Source organism: Herpailurus yagouaroundi, unplaced genomic scaffold (assembly GCF_014898765.1).
Source record: "Herpailurus yagouaroundi ecotype Mexico unplaced genomic scaffold, PumYag 182, whole genome shotgun sequence".
Lineage (NCBI taxonomy): Eukaryota > Metazoa > Chordata > Mammalia > Carnivora > Felidae > Herpailurus > Herpailurus yagouaroundi.
Window position 1 is genome coordinate 16,347,578 of NW_024412413.1, and position 15,758 is coordinate 16,363,335.

The 15,758-nt window shown below is 42.5% G+C and overlaps 1 long non-coding RNA gene across 2 annotated transcripts; it reads left to right on the plus strand.

Annotated features, from left to right (window-relative positions):
• Positions 1–5,025: 5,025 nt before the first annotated feature.
• On the plus strand, positions 5,026–14,654 carry LOC121040483 (uncharacterized). Of its 2 annotated transcripts, XR_005795327.1 has the most exons (3): positions 5,026–5,113; positions 8,403–8,494; positions 14,300–14,654. It is a non-coding gene; the product is annotated as an uncharacterized LOC121040483 (long non-coding RNA). The 2 variants fall into 2 exon arrangements; XR_005795326.1 differs by lacking the exon at positions 14,300–14,654 and having other exon boundaries at positions 8,403–9,627.
• The last annotated feature ends 1,104 nt before the right edge of the window (positions 14,655–15,758 follow it).

Below are 15,758 nucleotides of genomic sequence, written 5' to 3' on the forward strand. Positions count from 1 at the left end.
GTGAAGATTCAGCATTCCTACAGCATCATATGCTTTCATTTGCCCTTACTCCTTCCTCTCAATACAGTTACAGGATAATGCATGCTAACTAAATAAATAATCAGTGTTTAGATGTTTGGCAGCCATGAAACTCAGCTCCCAACCCACCTTTGGATACTCTGCTGTGCGATGCTGGCCCTGGGACTTTGCAAAGCACATTGTCTCCCTTTCCAGCTGGTAAGGGAAGGACAGCACCAGCCAGCCCACCCTCTTGGCCCAGCTCTGTGGAGGGTTTCTTTTGATCTTCTTGCTTCTGTAACACCAACCATTTTTGCACTCATGATTTGAGAGGCCACCTTTATCACACACTAGATTGCCAAATGTACTTGGGTCTATTTCTGGGTTTCCAACTGTATTCCATTTGTTGATTCATGTGTCGGTCCTGTGTTGTTTTCATTATCCTGGCTTTAAAGTGTGTTTCAACATTTGGTAGGGCTAGTTCCCCCTGACGTTTTCCTTTTCTAGTGTTTCCTGGCTCTTCTTCCATGCTTGTTTTTCCATGGGAACTTTTCTAGTCCTACAGGTGTGGGTGATTCTGATAAGGTCAGCAACGAAGAATGACAACTTTCTGAGCGAGTTCACTGCACTATTCCAACCAGAGGCACACAATAGAAGCCTCTCTTTATCATGAAAGCTACTCATCAGTGGATTTACATGACTGGTGGTCTAGCTGTCCTATCCCACTGTGCGGGGGTCTGTGGCAAACAACTCACAAAGGCAATGCTAGCTTGGGGAAAATATGACTTTTAACTGTAAATTACAGCCCTTTGGCAAGGAAAGGTGCCGATAACTTTAAATGGCTATTGCAATCTCAAAACAAATGGGGTAAGCCTTTAGCCAAAAAGTCACATTCAGGTTCAGCGAGCAAGTTACTTAGTAGCAGAACTTACTGCCTCCTTCTCCCCCAGAAAAAGTCACACAATTGGTGAACACCTAATAATGCTAGTCAGATTCAAACGAGCAAAATGGTAAGGTAAGGTGTAGGAGGAGAAAAGGAAAAGGCTCTACTTTAAACCCATTTAATTAGTCAGTGCACCTATAGCCTGTCATGTGATGATGAAGAGGTTAGTGTAATAAACTGAAAAACAATAGCTTCTCTATCCAAGCTCATGAGTCAACAGATTTCACCCGTAAATGTCATGATGCAGCATTTGCAAGATTTGTAAATGATGATGAAATTCAAGGAAATTTTTTTTTGCTACCAGAAAAAATTACCTGAAACAAGCAAAACCCATCTATATTTCATATTTTGTCTTTGTATCTAGAAACAGAAAGTCTGTCTCGGAGGGATGGTGTCAGTGGCTGTACCGATGGTGGCCCATCATGGTTGTCTTCGTGGCAGGTTTCAACACACAGAAATTTGGTGGCTTAGCAGAGAGAGAGTTCACAACACGTGTTTGAGCTGAAAAGGGAGAGTCAGGGGGACTCTCAAGAAAGCGGTCGGTCGGATTCGTTGGGAACTTTGGAGGTGACGAATGGTCAGAAATGAGACTACCTAGAAGATAGTTGTCATTACGTGGGCCATGGGAAGAAGTCTCAGGAAGGCCTGAGAAGGGCTGTTTTGACTTCAAGTGGCAAGATTCTTAGGAAGAATCCTTTGCAAAAGGAAATCTGGACACATTTCCAGTGCTGCTTGGGCTTGTGCGAGAGGAAAGATACCAGCACCCCTCAAATCTTAGCATAAACCACCTCAAGACCTGCGGGACCACACTGAACAGTATTTCCTCTCTTTCAACGCATGTGTACGAGAGGGCGAGAGACCCTTTTTTTCTGATCTTCTGCTCAGCCCAAGCACTTGGCTTTGAGAAAAGGGGAAGAACTCTGTGAGAGGCAGACCGTACACTCAAGATGAGGTTTCCTGATCTGCCCCTCCCGAGTTCTGGCTTCTGGGACGAGAAGTGTCTGGCCTCGCGTGGGGAAGCAAGGGCCCCTTTGCTGCAATGTTCAGCTGCCTACAAGTGTGACCGAGTTTTTCCTCGTTTAACATTCATCAAAAGCAGGGACAGAAATGGTCTCACCTCGGCTGGGAATAAAATCTGTGTGCTTATCACAAGTTTGACCAAGAACGGAGTATTTTTGCACGAAGAACAATAACACACAGATCACATTTCAAAGGTGAATTTTATTTTTAATTTCCAACATAAAATCTATTATGCACACAGAGGCCTGAAAGAAATCAAGAAACAAACATGTGTATAATTATTTTGGAACAGCTAGGTCTATAGTTAAGTCTGTTTTGTGTTGGTAAAAAAAAAAAAATGTGTTTTCAAATTCTTGTATACTTCGTCTTAGGCTATATTTTTATTCATATTACTTTGGTTCATAATTTCCGTACCTTTCCTACTCAACAGTATCAACATATTTTCATGTTTTAAATGGTACTTATCCGACTAATTTACAACCCTTATTTAGATTAAATACGTAGGGGCGCCTGAGTGGCTTGGTGGGTTAAGCATCCGACTTCAGCTCAGGTCATGATCTCCCAGTTTGTGAGTTCGAGCTCCACGTCGGGCTCTGTTCTGACAGCTCAGAGCCTGGAGCCTGCTTCAGATTCTGTGTCTTCCTCTCTCTCTTCCCCTCCCCTGCTCATGTTCTGTCTCTCAAAAATAAATAAACATTAAAAAAACTGTAGGTGAAATATGTCAAGCTACCGATAGAAAAACTAAATTCCATTTTGCCTTAAGCCGATTATTTAACAAAAATATATTGTGTTCTCCTTACCAGTTTTAAAAATTTATAAAAAGAAAAGAAAGAGCCTGGGTGGCTCAGTCGGTTAAGCGGCCGACCGGCTCAGGTCATGATCTCGCGGTCCGTGAGTTCGAGCCCTGCGTCGGGCTCTGTGCTGACAGCTCAGAACCTGGAGCCTGTTTCAGATTCTGTGTCTCCCTCTCTATACCCCTCCCCTGCTCACACTCTGTCTCTCAAAAATAAATAAGCATTAAAAAAAATAAAAGAAAGATTAATTTTATGAAATGTAAGTTAAGTATAATTACCTTTTTTCCCCCAATAAAGTTTGGTTTAAAAAGTAATTTTTGGTTTTAAATAAGGGAGAAAAATCCACTCTTGCACATGCCATATGCCAGATCCATCAACATCTTATATAGTAGAAATTTATTGTAAGATTTTTAGTCTTACCTGCAATACATTTAAAAAGTTAAGTAGGGGGAGGGAAGGAGAAAACAAAGAGGGAGGCAAACCATAAGAGGCTCTTAAGTACAGAGAACAAACTGAGGGCTGCTGGAGGGTGGGGGGGGGGGGTAGGGGGGAGGATGGGCTAAATGGTGAAGGACAGGAAGGAGGGCACTTGTTGGCTTGAGCACTGGGTATTATATGTTAAGTGATGAATCACTGGGTTCTACTCCTGAAACTACTACTACACTGTATGTTAACTAACTTGAATTTAAATAAATAAATGTTAAATAGAAGGTTTTTTTAATGTTTATTTTTGAGAGAGAGAGAGAGAGAGAGAGACAGAGACAGAGACAGAGCGTGAGCAGGGGAGGGACAGAGAGAGGGGGAGACACAGAATCTGAAGCAGGCTCCAGGCTCCAAGCTGTCAGCACAGAGCCCCGCATTGGGCTTGAACTCACAAACTGGGTGATCATGACCTGAGCGGAAGTCCAGCGCTTAACCAGTCGAATGAACCACCCAGGTGTCCCATAAAGTTCAAAAAGAAGGAAAAAGAACTAAAGTTTCTTCTACCCCCACTCCCAACCTGCATCAGAATCGATACTCTTTATGGAGAGTGAGAAACCATGGAAAAGATCAGGCTAATCAGTAGACAAAAACCGAGCCACAGAAACAATTGCTTAAAAGACCACTGGCAAATTATTATTGGATTATGATACCTGCAAGTCACTGACTATGCTAATATGTCACAAGTTGTACATATAATTTTTAAGGGACCTTGGAAATTATTTCAAGGGTTAGAGAAAGGGGAGTCTGGAGACTGGTTGGTTCAGTCTCACCAGAGACCCACTCTTGGTCTCCTGCTCAGAGTATCTGAGTGAGTGAGGCAAGGCCCCAGGGTCTCAGGCCCCTGTTATGTGGGTGTTCAACCAGCCCTGTCTCCAACCTAGGTCTATTTCTCACCTCCTGCTCGATTTGCTTTTCCGCTTCCTGAGACATCCCAGGGCTGTCAGTCATGAATTAGCCTGCCTCCCACTGGCTGCTGCTTCTGCCTCTGCTTGGCCATCCACAGTTCAGTGTGGGCAGGCAGCCCCCCAGTAGGGAAGCACTTAACCGAGTCAGGCACCATCGCTCGGCTCCCTCCCCCTCCTTTGGGCCAGTGCCAGCCTTCAGCTCTCTCCCAGAGCTGTTCGGAGCTCTTCGTCTTTTCCCTTTTCTCTCATGGCCTTCTCCCAGCTTCCTCTGGCCATGCCAACCCCATGTCCCCACCCCTACTCCCCAACCTAGCCAGGGCCCTGCCATTTCTTTCCTTTTTTTTTTTTAATTTTTAATGTTTATTTATTTTTGAGAGAGAGAGAAACAGAATGCCAGCAGGGGAAGGGCAGAAAGAGAGGGAGACAGAATTCAAAGCAGGCTCCAGGTTCTGAGCTGTCAGCACAGAGCTCTATGTGGGGCTTGAACTCACGAACTGTGACATCACGACCTGAGATGAAGTCAGATGCTTCACCACCTGAGTCACCCAGGCGCCCCTCTGTCATTGATATCTTATCTTATTTGAGGATGATGTGGGTCCCTTCCATCATCTCGGAGTCCTTATTTGCCACTTGTCCTTTGATAAGCCCTGGGTAAGTCATATTAATAGATAGCGACTCACAGCCCAACACACAGAGATACAGCCACTAGAAACCACTTAAGAGGGAAGATAGCCATGCCCTGATTCCGGGTGGTACAGATCATCTAATCAGCATGGCTGCCTCGCGGTGGTGATGCTTGTGGGTCTACTATTTGCCAGTCCCCTTGTTCAGAAGATTTATTGAAGCCTCTCCGACCTCTATGAAGTCGATGTTCTCTATTTTGCAGATGAGGAAACGGAAACTCAGAGGTGCGAGTTGACTTGCCTCAGGCCCCAGTTGGCAGAGACAAGACTGGAAGGGAAGTCTGACGCGTAAGTCCCTGTTTTTCGCACTGCCTGTTGCCTTGACTTTAGCTATTTTCTGAGCAGTTTTGAGCAAGAGGAGACTTTTTTTTTTTTTTTTTTTGCCCAACTGTCCATTATATTTCCGTTTAGTTTCTTAACTACTATTTCTATTTAGTTTTTGAACATCATCGGCAATTTCTGTTTCCAAGTGTACTCAGTTGAATCATCCTTTTATGGATGCAGCACACTGGCTCACGGATGGATTGGCTGTGGTCTCGCTCATCTCTGCCAAACCCTTCCCTGGTGCCCACTAAGCAAGAGCTGCCTGTGTTTGTACCATGCACGGACCTCATTAGTAGCTTTTATCAATCAGTACATCAGGTGCCTTCCTATTTCTGTTCCTGAGACTTCCAAATGTGCCCACAGCGCAGTTGCTGTGATGCATGGTGGTGTCACCCACTGAGGTGGGTCCCAGCTCGGTCCCAGCTCGTGTGCCGTCTTGGCTCTCGTGCCCAAGTTGAGTGGCACACGTTAGCGTTCTTCACAGGAGCCCGGGCATTCTGTTTGTTACTCTCTGCACCACGTAATTCCAGAGTAAGTCTCAGATCATGTGTTCTGGTTGCAAAGAGGAGAGATCTAACATTAATTGGGTGGAATACTCAAGCCAAACATGGTACGAGCCATTCGATATACATTATCTCATTTAATCCTACGACCCTTCAAGAGAGACTGAGGACGCAGCACTGAAGTCATCTGTTGGTTCATCGGTGAATAACATCAAAAGGGCAGTACAATCCGGCCTGTGTCAGGTTGCCAAACGTTGTGAGTACAGAAGCAAATAAGAAAGAAACCATTTCTGCCCTCGTGGAACTTGTTGTTCCAGGAAATCATAAACATTGAAACAAATAATTCCAAGTACTATGGGTGTTATGATGCTAACAGCATGGTTAGGGTGAGCGATGCAATGACTACTGCCTCCATTACCATGCTCACAACTGCTCAGGCACTCTGCTAATCCCATTACTGGCATTGCTCAGATATTCCCTATAAGCTCTTTACGAGGTCTGAAATCACAAAACCCTATTTTCTCTCGAGGTGACAGAGGCTTAGGGAGTTAGCTTACTTGCCCAAGTTCCCATTAGCAGAGTTGTTCTGAAGGTTAAAGAAGAAATTTTGTCTAAGTCTGGCAGGCGATGCAAGCGAGGGGCCCGATTGCCTGGGTTCAAATTCAAGCTGTGCTATTTATTAGTTGTCGCTAAGTCTCGCTGTGTCTCAGCTTCCCTCACCTGTGAAATGGGGATACTAGTAGTGCCTACTCATGGTTATTATTATTCCCATGTTGCTGTTGAGGGACCTGAAGCAGAGGTATCAAGTCATGGGCTCAAGGTCAATGGAAAAGCCAGGACTCGGCTCAAGTCTTCCCTGTTGCAAAGTTAATGCTTTTACTATCTTTTCGCCCAAGACCTCTGAAATAAGTCAGATATTTTCTAGGTGACCCAGAACATTAAATTGGTTCTTGGACCCCCTGATAATGGTGTCAAACAGGGTAAAAGGCCAAAGCACCTCTTGAGAGATGCCGTTGGCCTCCATCATTCGATATCTGGCTCTAGACACTTTACAGATGATATTCTAGGAGTACCATGTATGGGAATGGTTCATTCAAGGGGAATGTGATTAAATATAAGCCCTGGTGTGTACATGTGAATTGACAAGGAAAGAACAAATGGACGGGTCTTTGGTGCAGAGACCTCTGGCATCGTGTGTGACTATGTGTGTTTAGTTGGAGTGAGGTGACTTCATTTGCATAGGGAGCTTCTCTTTGGGATAAAAGAGACCCCCTTTCTTCCAGAGGCAAAAGAAAAATGAAGCTGTCGATGTGAGTGGCCCCACTGAGAAATGCCAACCCTCCGTTAAAGGTGTCTGTCTTGTGTGATCGGTGTTCACAGGTCGAATTGCCGAGACCATTTGTTCTCTGCGACATCTGTAGACAGTGAGCCTGATGTTTCTTCTGGGACACGTACACACACACGCGCACAGACACACACATTTTGGCTGGTTCAGGCTCCTTGGCTGCCAGGATACACCCTGCCTTTGTTTCAGCAACAGCTGATAACCCCATTAACATCTTGCTTACAGATGCTGGCAGCCTCCCAAACCAGTCTTCACCTCAGGGCAGACTGCTCCAGAACATTCCTCCCCTTTCCTCCCCCCACCACAAACCTATTAGGACCAAACATGTTTTTCCTTTTACCTTAGACATGCATCTTCTTGTCTGGACTCTTGTTTTTCTCCTATGCTGATTTATGAGGAGGATTTAAGAAAAACTCTGATCCTCAGCTGGTCCTAGGGCTAGAACTTGTTTCTAAGAGGCAATCTCGTGGTTCGAATTCCAGTCCGACCCCCGGCCCTGCCCATCATGGATGCCCGTGCACACACAGACAAAAGTAAACCCATTGAACATGCATCTTTTAATCAGTCACCAAGTTTGGGGTTTTCTTCCTCCTGAGTATCTCTCAGAACTGTCCATTTCAACCTCCACACCCCAGTCCAGAGTACCACAGAATTTTGCCTGGACTTTTCCAATAACCTCCTAGACCTTTCCATCAGTCTCCTTGCCTTCTCTCTTTCCCCACTCAAATCTACTCCCTGCTGTCTTCCTTCTAAAATGCAAATAAGATCTTGTAAGTCCCTTGCTTTAAGCCTTTAAATGCTGCCCATATATCTACAGGACTGAGGATAGGGTTTGGCTTATGGTGGATGCCCAGTAAAAAATTCTGGAATCAATAGAGTTGAGTCTTCAGTTGAATCCAATGGAATACCCATTCTGAGAACTAAAAAAATTACCTTGTCTTGAGAGCTTTATCCCGTTTTAGTGCTCACCTTTAAACTCACCTGAAATCCTTTCTTTCATTTGGGGGGACACTTCTACTTATAATTCTGCAGTCTGTGACTTTGTGGGTCTTATGGAAAAGAATAATCTCATATTCCAACAAAAAACAGAATGTTAGAACTGGAAGGGACCTTTGAAACCATGCTTCTAGCTTCAACAGGATGTATAACATGTTTGGGTTCCTGATAATTTGACTAAAGGGCCCATGATTAAAAGGTGCAAACAGCTGCATTGGTGTCCACCAATATGGCAGCCAACTCTCAACAAGGGACACAGCTGTCCACCCACAAATGAGGACAACAATCATGAAAAGACAAAGAGCTATTTTTATTTTAAATTCTTCAGATGACTTTATTATTATTAACTAAAGCTTGTGCTTTGTTAAGATTCCCTTAGTTTTTACCGAATGTCTTCTTCCTGTTCCAGTATCCCATCCAGGACGCCAAGGACTTGGGGCTATCTATAGTCATAGGCACACTATGTTGCTGGTGCTTTTTAAATGGGAAATGTAGGGAGAGGTATGCCTTCTGAATGTTCAATAACAAGTGAGTTAAGTTGGGTGACTAAGCCTATTGCAGAGTCTGAACATGAGATGAAATCTGCATGTGGGTAACAGTGGGACTGAAGAGGAAGCAACTGGCACTTTCAAGTGTTGAGTCAAGATGTCCTATGAGCAAGATTTGGAGCACAGTGAAAGAGACATCTTCCAAAGGAACAGAGTAGAGATTGTTCCTGAAGGGTTTGAACAGCATAAGCCTGAGGCAGAAAACATATGCTATTGAAAAATGGATGTCTTTCTTTTGGAACTAATGCTAGTGTTGGATTTATTCCCTCTTATAATTTACCTACCACCTGAAGGGAAATTACCTTTTATGATGGTCGGAGGGGCACCTAGCTGTCTCAGCCTGTAGAGCATGTGACTCTAAATCTCAGGGTCGTGAGTTCAAGCCTCACATTGGGCATGGAGCCTACTTAAAAAAAAAAAAAAAAAAAAAAAAGAAAGAAAGAAATCCTATGGTGGTTGGAGTCTTTCTGTTGATCCAGTGGTGGAATCATATAGCCAGTCAGACAGAGGGAACAAAGCTTACAGTGCACTGCTGGATTTCATTGCGCCCAGCTTTGAATCACTGAAGCACGTAACTCTAAAAATAACTTAATACGTTTGATGCATTTGTTTATTGCTCTTTATCTTCTGGAATGCTAAATAAATCATAGGGACTCATTTTCAGTGTTGAATGTAACTTAAGTTTTTTACCTTGTGGTCTTGGCCTGGCTGTTTAAATTGGACCAATTTCATTATTGACTTTCTTCCCTTCACTATACATTGTTCCATTAATTTCCCTACAGTCGTTTTTCTTGATGTCCTGCCTTTCTAAGCTTTGTTGGGGTGGGGAAGAGTAAATGAGTTGCTGAAATATCAAATGCAGACTGCTTCTGAGCGGTTTGGGTTTGTGGTTTAACCAGTCTGTTAGCAACTTGATTCTTTCATTACTAGATCAATATTTTCTTCATTTTTTTTTCCCTCCTAAGATGTAGGTATTGGAATTGTGCTTTGGATCTAGATTATATCCAATGTCTATATGAAGTTGTACTAAGGAACCATGTATACATTTCTATATGCATTCACTTCATAAATATTTTGAACAATGAACTATGTAGCATTGTTATTCTGCAACATACCAATCCCATGAAGTGTTCTTAAAAAAAAAAAAGTACTCCCTGATCAAATACATTTGAGACACCTGTCTTAGAGGATCACAAACACGCCTGAACCTATTTTAAGAGTTGAGCAGTCTCACAGTAATTAATTTCTTGTTGCTCTCTGTCTATATTGCCCTTAGAAACACTGTTATGTTAGCTATTTCTATGTATCCTTGAATGTCAGGCCTCCCTGGTTACCATTCCAACCTTGCTGATCATTCTTCTAGTTCTGTTTACCTGGTTTCTGAAGTTAACCACTGTCTCCTGACCTCTTCCACTCCAATTGCTGCTAGGAAACTCATACCATTAACTCAGCCTATAGAGGACAGTCATTGCTGAGATTCTGAATGATGCTGGTGCCCTGTTGACCAACCTTTTCCTAATCACCTTGGTAAATGGAATGTTCTCTGGGCCCCCGCTAAGGAACATGGACCGCTAATAAATTCTCTTCAGTAGACCCTTTCTTAAATGCCCACTTTCATGGGCTTTTTGGTCTCTTCCTCCACAATCTGTCCAGTAGATCTGGTATCTTTATTTGCTATTGACAGTTATTTCTTCCAAGTTTCCAATATCCATTTTGGCAGTCCATATCAGACTGGTGCCCAGGTCAGTGTTTTAACAACAAACAGTGTATTCCAACATTTGTTGGGGATCTGTGTTACAGAGAGTACTCTAATACCACAAAACTCTCCCTTATCCAATGTTATTTATTGTTCTACCAAATCTAATACCTTCATGATCCATCTCTGACACTCTCTCCCAATTCCTGACTGGTACATTTACCTACATCTGTTTTTCAGTTGGTGTAGAGTCAGTTGGTGTATCTGGCCAACAACTTCCTCAGTCAGGTTGGGCTGAAATTTGAGCCTGATTATGGGACTGGTGGCCAGGAAGGGGACCAGAGTCAGATCCTGAGAAGGGAAGGCTTTGTCTTTTAATATAGCTGTCTCCTTTGAGGCTTTTGTGCAATCTTCAAGTAAGACTGGGTGGGGGTTGGAGGCTCTGTCTTCTAATAAGGAGGAGTGGCTCAGTTCTGCAGACCCAGAGTATTCAAGGAAAACTGGTAGTTCAAGATTCTTAGGTACACCTACCCAGATATTCTCATCTCAAGCATCTGGGTCCCACTTCATCAGAGCCTAACTTTGGTATTAGAAAACGTTGTTAGAATTAGAATCCAACCTTCTCCAAAGTTCTACTACTCTTACAATTGGGTATGAGTCTGGCTTTGGTTCAACTGGCCCTCTGGCTATAGGATAAGAAAGTGTCTTTAAACACTATCAAGAAGCCCGTTGAATTTCACACTCTGAATTTATGAGTGTGAATTTATCAATCTGAACCTATGATGTTCTCATTCTTTAGCGTATTGAAGGCACTCAACAACAACTACCCAGTTTCACTATCTGTTTTTTTTCAAATGTATTTATTTATTTTGAGAGAGAGAGAGAGAGAGAGAGAGAGAGAGAGAGAGAGAAAGAAAGTATGTGCAGGGGAGGGGAGAGAGAGGGAAAGAGAGAATCCCAAGGAGGCTCCATACTGTCCGTACAGAGCCTGACTTAGGTCTCCATCCCACAAATTGTGAGATCATGACCTGAGTCAAAATCAAGAGTCAGACCCTTAACCAACTAAGCCCCCAATTTCATTATCTTTATAATGACTATTTTTCCCTCATTCTTTCCCTTGTAAAGATATATTACACTATCTAGTGCATCTCCTTAAAATTGTACTCTATCCAAGTTCAGGGGAAAGCATTTACTGTGCTACAGCATGCCAAGGACCATCAATCTGTAATGACCAGTAGAGGGGAGGTCCTCGCTGCTGGCTGCAATGAGGTAGGTTATCCAACTCCAGAATCCTTAGAGGTAGTTTTCTGGGATAACCCTAAGTAATAACTGTTTTATATTTGGTTTATTAGAAGCAGAATCTAAGATGGGGATTATTTTGCAAGTGGTTTGTTAAGGGAGCTTTCAGGAGAAATCTGTAAGGAAGTGAGAGAAAAAGCTTTGCAAAGATAGGGGTTCAGCTGAAGTCTAGCCTCAATTACATCCCATGGGGAGCTACAGAGCATGAATGATGCTACAGACTTATGTCATCTTGAAGTGGGATGAGCTTTGTTTGTCAGTGTTTGACAGTTGTCACCTTAAAGTGACCCTTTAGGAAGGAGGGAAAAACCTGTCTGAAATCCCTAGGCAAGAAACTTCCCATAGGCTACATAGGCTAAGGGCAATCTTTTTTTTTTTTAAGGGCATAGCTATGAGTTGTTGGTAGCTAACAGATCGTCCAGGGGATAGCTACACCATCTCAAGAAAGGAGATGTGGGTGGTGCACCCAGTAGAATCTACCATAGCAATGAACTTTGTTAATATCACATGGAACCAGGGTTCTCTGAAACACATTTTAGGAAATATTATGCCATATGCCAGGCACTGGAGGGAGAAGCGACGCATGAACAAATAATAGTAACATGATCTCCTCTATCTAACATTTATTTATTATTCCTCACTAGGTGACAGGTGCTGTGCTAAAGGTAAGGTGACTAACCATCTTGATTTATCCACGGCTGAGAGGGTTCTTCGAATGCAAGCCTCTCAGTTTTAAAACTGGGACAGTCCCGGGAAAACCAGGATGAATTAATCACTCTAGCTAGGTGCTGGGAATATAAGGTGGAGTAATAACAATTGTCCACTGCAAGAAAACAGCGTCTTCTAAGTTCAATGAATAAAGTGCCGGGGATTCCCAGAGAACATGGCTGCGGACTTTGCCTATGGAGAAGTCATAGAGGAGGAAGAGGCATTGTACTGACTTGTGCTTTTCTAAAACCACTAGGCCCTACCATTTCTCTGGGCCCAGAGAATGCAACCAGTGCCCCAGGGGCCAGCCCTAGCTCTTGTTCCAGCAAATATGATCATACTCTAAAAGAAATGGAGGCTGAAGAAGTGCTCACATCATGTTAAATCTACCCATTTATTTCAGGATGGAAGGGGCTGTTCTAAATTGCAGCAGGTATATTAAAAATAGTGTCCACATTCCTTTCTTCATTGACTCAAAAATATTGAGTACCTACTAAGTGCCAGACAATGGACAAAAATCCCCTTATCTTCTTGCAGCTTATATCCTAGTGACAAAGATAGGCAATAATTATGACACATGGTGATGAATGATCTGGTAAAAAGCAGAAAGACAAATTCGGAGCCTAATGAAATAATCCAGGTAGGAGATGATGGTGGTTTGGATTAGGACACTGGTAGTGGATACAGTAAGAAATATTTGGGTTCTGGATGTATTTTGAAAGTGGAGCCAACAGGACTTACTGAAGGGTTGAATGAAGTGTAAAGGAGAAGAGTGAAGGATGACTAAGGATGGTCTAGGCAGTGGAAGGATGTTGCCAAATAATGAGCTGGGAAATGTTGTGGGAGGAGCAGGTTTGAGAATGGGAGGAAGATCAGAAGTTCGGCTAATAGGCACACAAGTACAGAAGTTGAGTCGTCAATTGGATATATGAATCTGGAGTTCTGGAGAGGCCTGACAAGGATGTATAATTTGGGGGAGGCTTCCATTTATGGATGGTATTGAAAGCCATAACTCTGTATGAGATCAATAAGGTAGAGGTACGTGGAGAAGAGGTACAATGACCAAGCTCTGACGGATCAAGAAGAATGAGTACAAGAGACTAAGCAAGAGCATCCAATTAAGTAAAAGCAAAACCAGGGGTATGTGTTGTTCTGGAGTCCACAAGAAGACACTGTTTCAATAATGAGGTCACGATCGCCGGCAAGTCAAGTAAGATAAAGACTGAGAATTAGCAACATGGAGGTGACTGATAACTTTGATAAACCCAAGTTTTCACCACTAAAATAAAAACAAAAATATTTTAGATCATTTTATTTTCTGGGTTATCTCCCAACTTTACTTTGAAAAATGGTCCAAAGTTTCCAAAAAGTGGTAATATTTAGCTTTTAGATTCTCACTCAGACTGTGGTAAACTCAAAGTAGGGCTCTTACTTCCCTCTAATATAATGCTTGGTACATAGTAGATGTTCCTAAAATATTTGACATATAAATGAAATGGATGTGATACTTAGCATGCAAGTCTCCTCTTTCTCCTCCTTCACTTCCTTATTTTTCTTCTTTATACTGTCATCTGCTTTTTCAATGTCTTTCTCAAAAGATGAAAGATTCAGTCTTTCATGGATCTCCATCTTTGATAAAATGAACTAATGAAAGAAGAAAAACATATGACAACAATAACAACAATTATTTTCTGAGGACTTATTGCGTACCTATCACTAGACCAAGCATTTCATAAATGTAATCTCCACAATAACATTGTAAGGCAGACAGTATTCTTCCAATTTTACCATTTTATAGGCTAAAAAATTGAGACTCATAGCAGTTAAGCAATATGCCAGGGTCTTTAGAGTAGTGCTTGCTGTGTGTTCACCCAAGTTCATTTTATTTTTCTTCCGGGCACACAGAAAAGCAGACGTTTCCCAGTCTCCTTTGTAGTTAGGGGTGGCCATGTGACTGAGTCCACAATGCACTTTGGGCACAATGATATGTACCACTTTCGGTCTTGGTCCATCACAACCTTATACGAATAATCTTGTCTTTCTTTCTGTATACAGGAGCTACATAGAGCAAACTCTGGGACCTGGTGCAGCCACAGGATGGAAGGAAATGGGGTCAATGAATGACTGTATGGGATTGTCTGCCAAGGAGGACCGTGGACATTTGCAAGTGTAAGAAGTAAATTTATTTTGTGAGGCCTTACGATTCGGGAATTCATGACTACAGTTAGTATTAGTTACCTTAAATGGTTATACAGCTTGCAAGTCTGAAAGCTTATTTAATGGAGGGACAAAACTAGAGGTCACTGGGATTGGGGAGAGCAGGCATAAAGTTGTAGACACCACATGAAAGATAAGGGATTTAAGTGACCCTCCACACAACACATATTATATGCTGAGATGTCCCTCCATCTACCCCCACCTTGACCACAGAATGCTGTCCAGAGATTTCCCCTTCAGGCCACAGATGAGTAGAGTGCTCTCTGGGGCCTCTAACCACCAGTCAAGAAGAAAGACTAAAAGGTACTGAGAAGGGGGGTTTCCTGACACACAGTCTGGTAAAGTCAATGGTGACCAGCCCCACTGCTCAGCTGAGAGCTGCCCATCAGTTCTTTGGCTCCTCACTGCCATTCATGACAAGGAAGCAGGATTACCAGACATGAAGAGAGGCACTAACATGAAATACAGGGACCATCATGAGTAAACAAAGGAAATACAACACAGAGGGAACACGGACATGAGGGAATGTCAAACCGTCTTTCATTAATGTTCTTAAGAGAGATAAGATAGTCCACGAGTGACGTGAGAAAAAGATGCTCTAAAGTAAAGAGAGAGAAGAAAACCAGTTTTGGGTAATTAAAAACATGAGGACAGAAATAAAAATCTCCACAGAAGAACTAGAAGATAAATTTGAAGAAATATCACAAAAAGTTGAGCAAAAGGACAAAGAAATAAAAATAGAAATGAAATTGTGACGATACAAGAGGTCCAAAAGAAATTCCAGAAAAAGAGATCTGAGGAAGCCACAGGGAAGGCTGGAAACAATCCATGAAATGATTTAAGAAAATGTCCCAACACTAAAGGATGTGGGGGTTGACTGATCAGAAGAGTTGTCACCTGGTGCCTGGGGGAAAAATGCTCTGTATAAAGGCTTATCATGAAGTCTCTGAGTATTGGAGACAAAAAAAGGATTCTGTGGGTTTCCGGAAAGAAAAAAACAAAATGGATTACCTACAAAGGCCCAGGTATCAGAACAGCTTCAGCTTTTTCAACAGCAGCATTTCCAAAAATTCTAAAAGCAAATAATATCCAACTAACATTTATATATGTAGCCAAATAATTAATTAGAACAGAGGGTAGAATAGTGATATTTTCTAATCTTTAGGATCTCAAAATGCTCTCAAAAATCCACTGGAGGATATACTTCAACAAAATGGAAGAATAAATTAAGAACAAGAGAGACACGGAAATAGCATGGAGCAGGGCCCAAAGAGGAGAGAAATGGGGGGGAATTCCC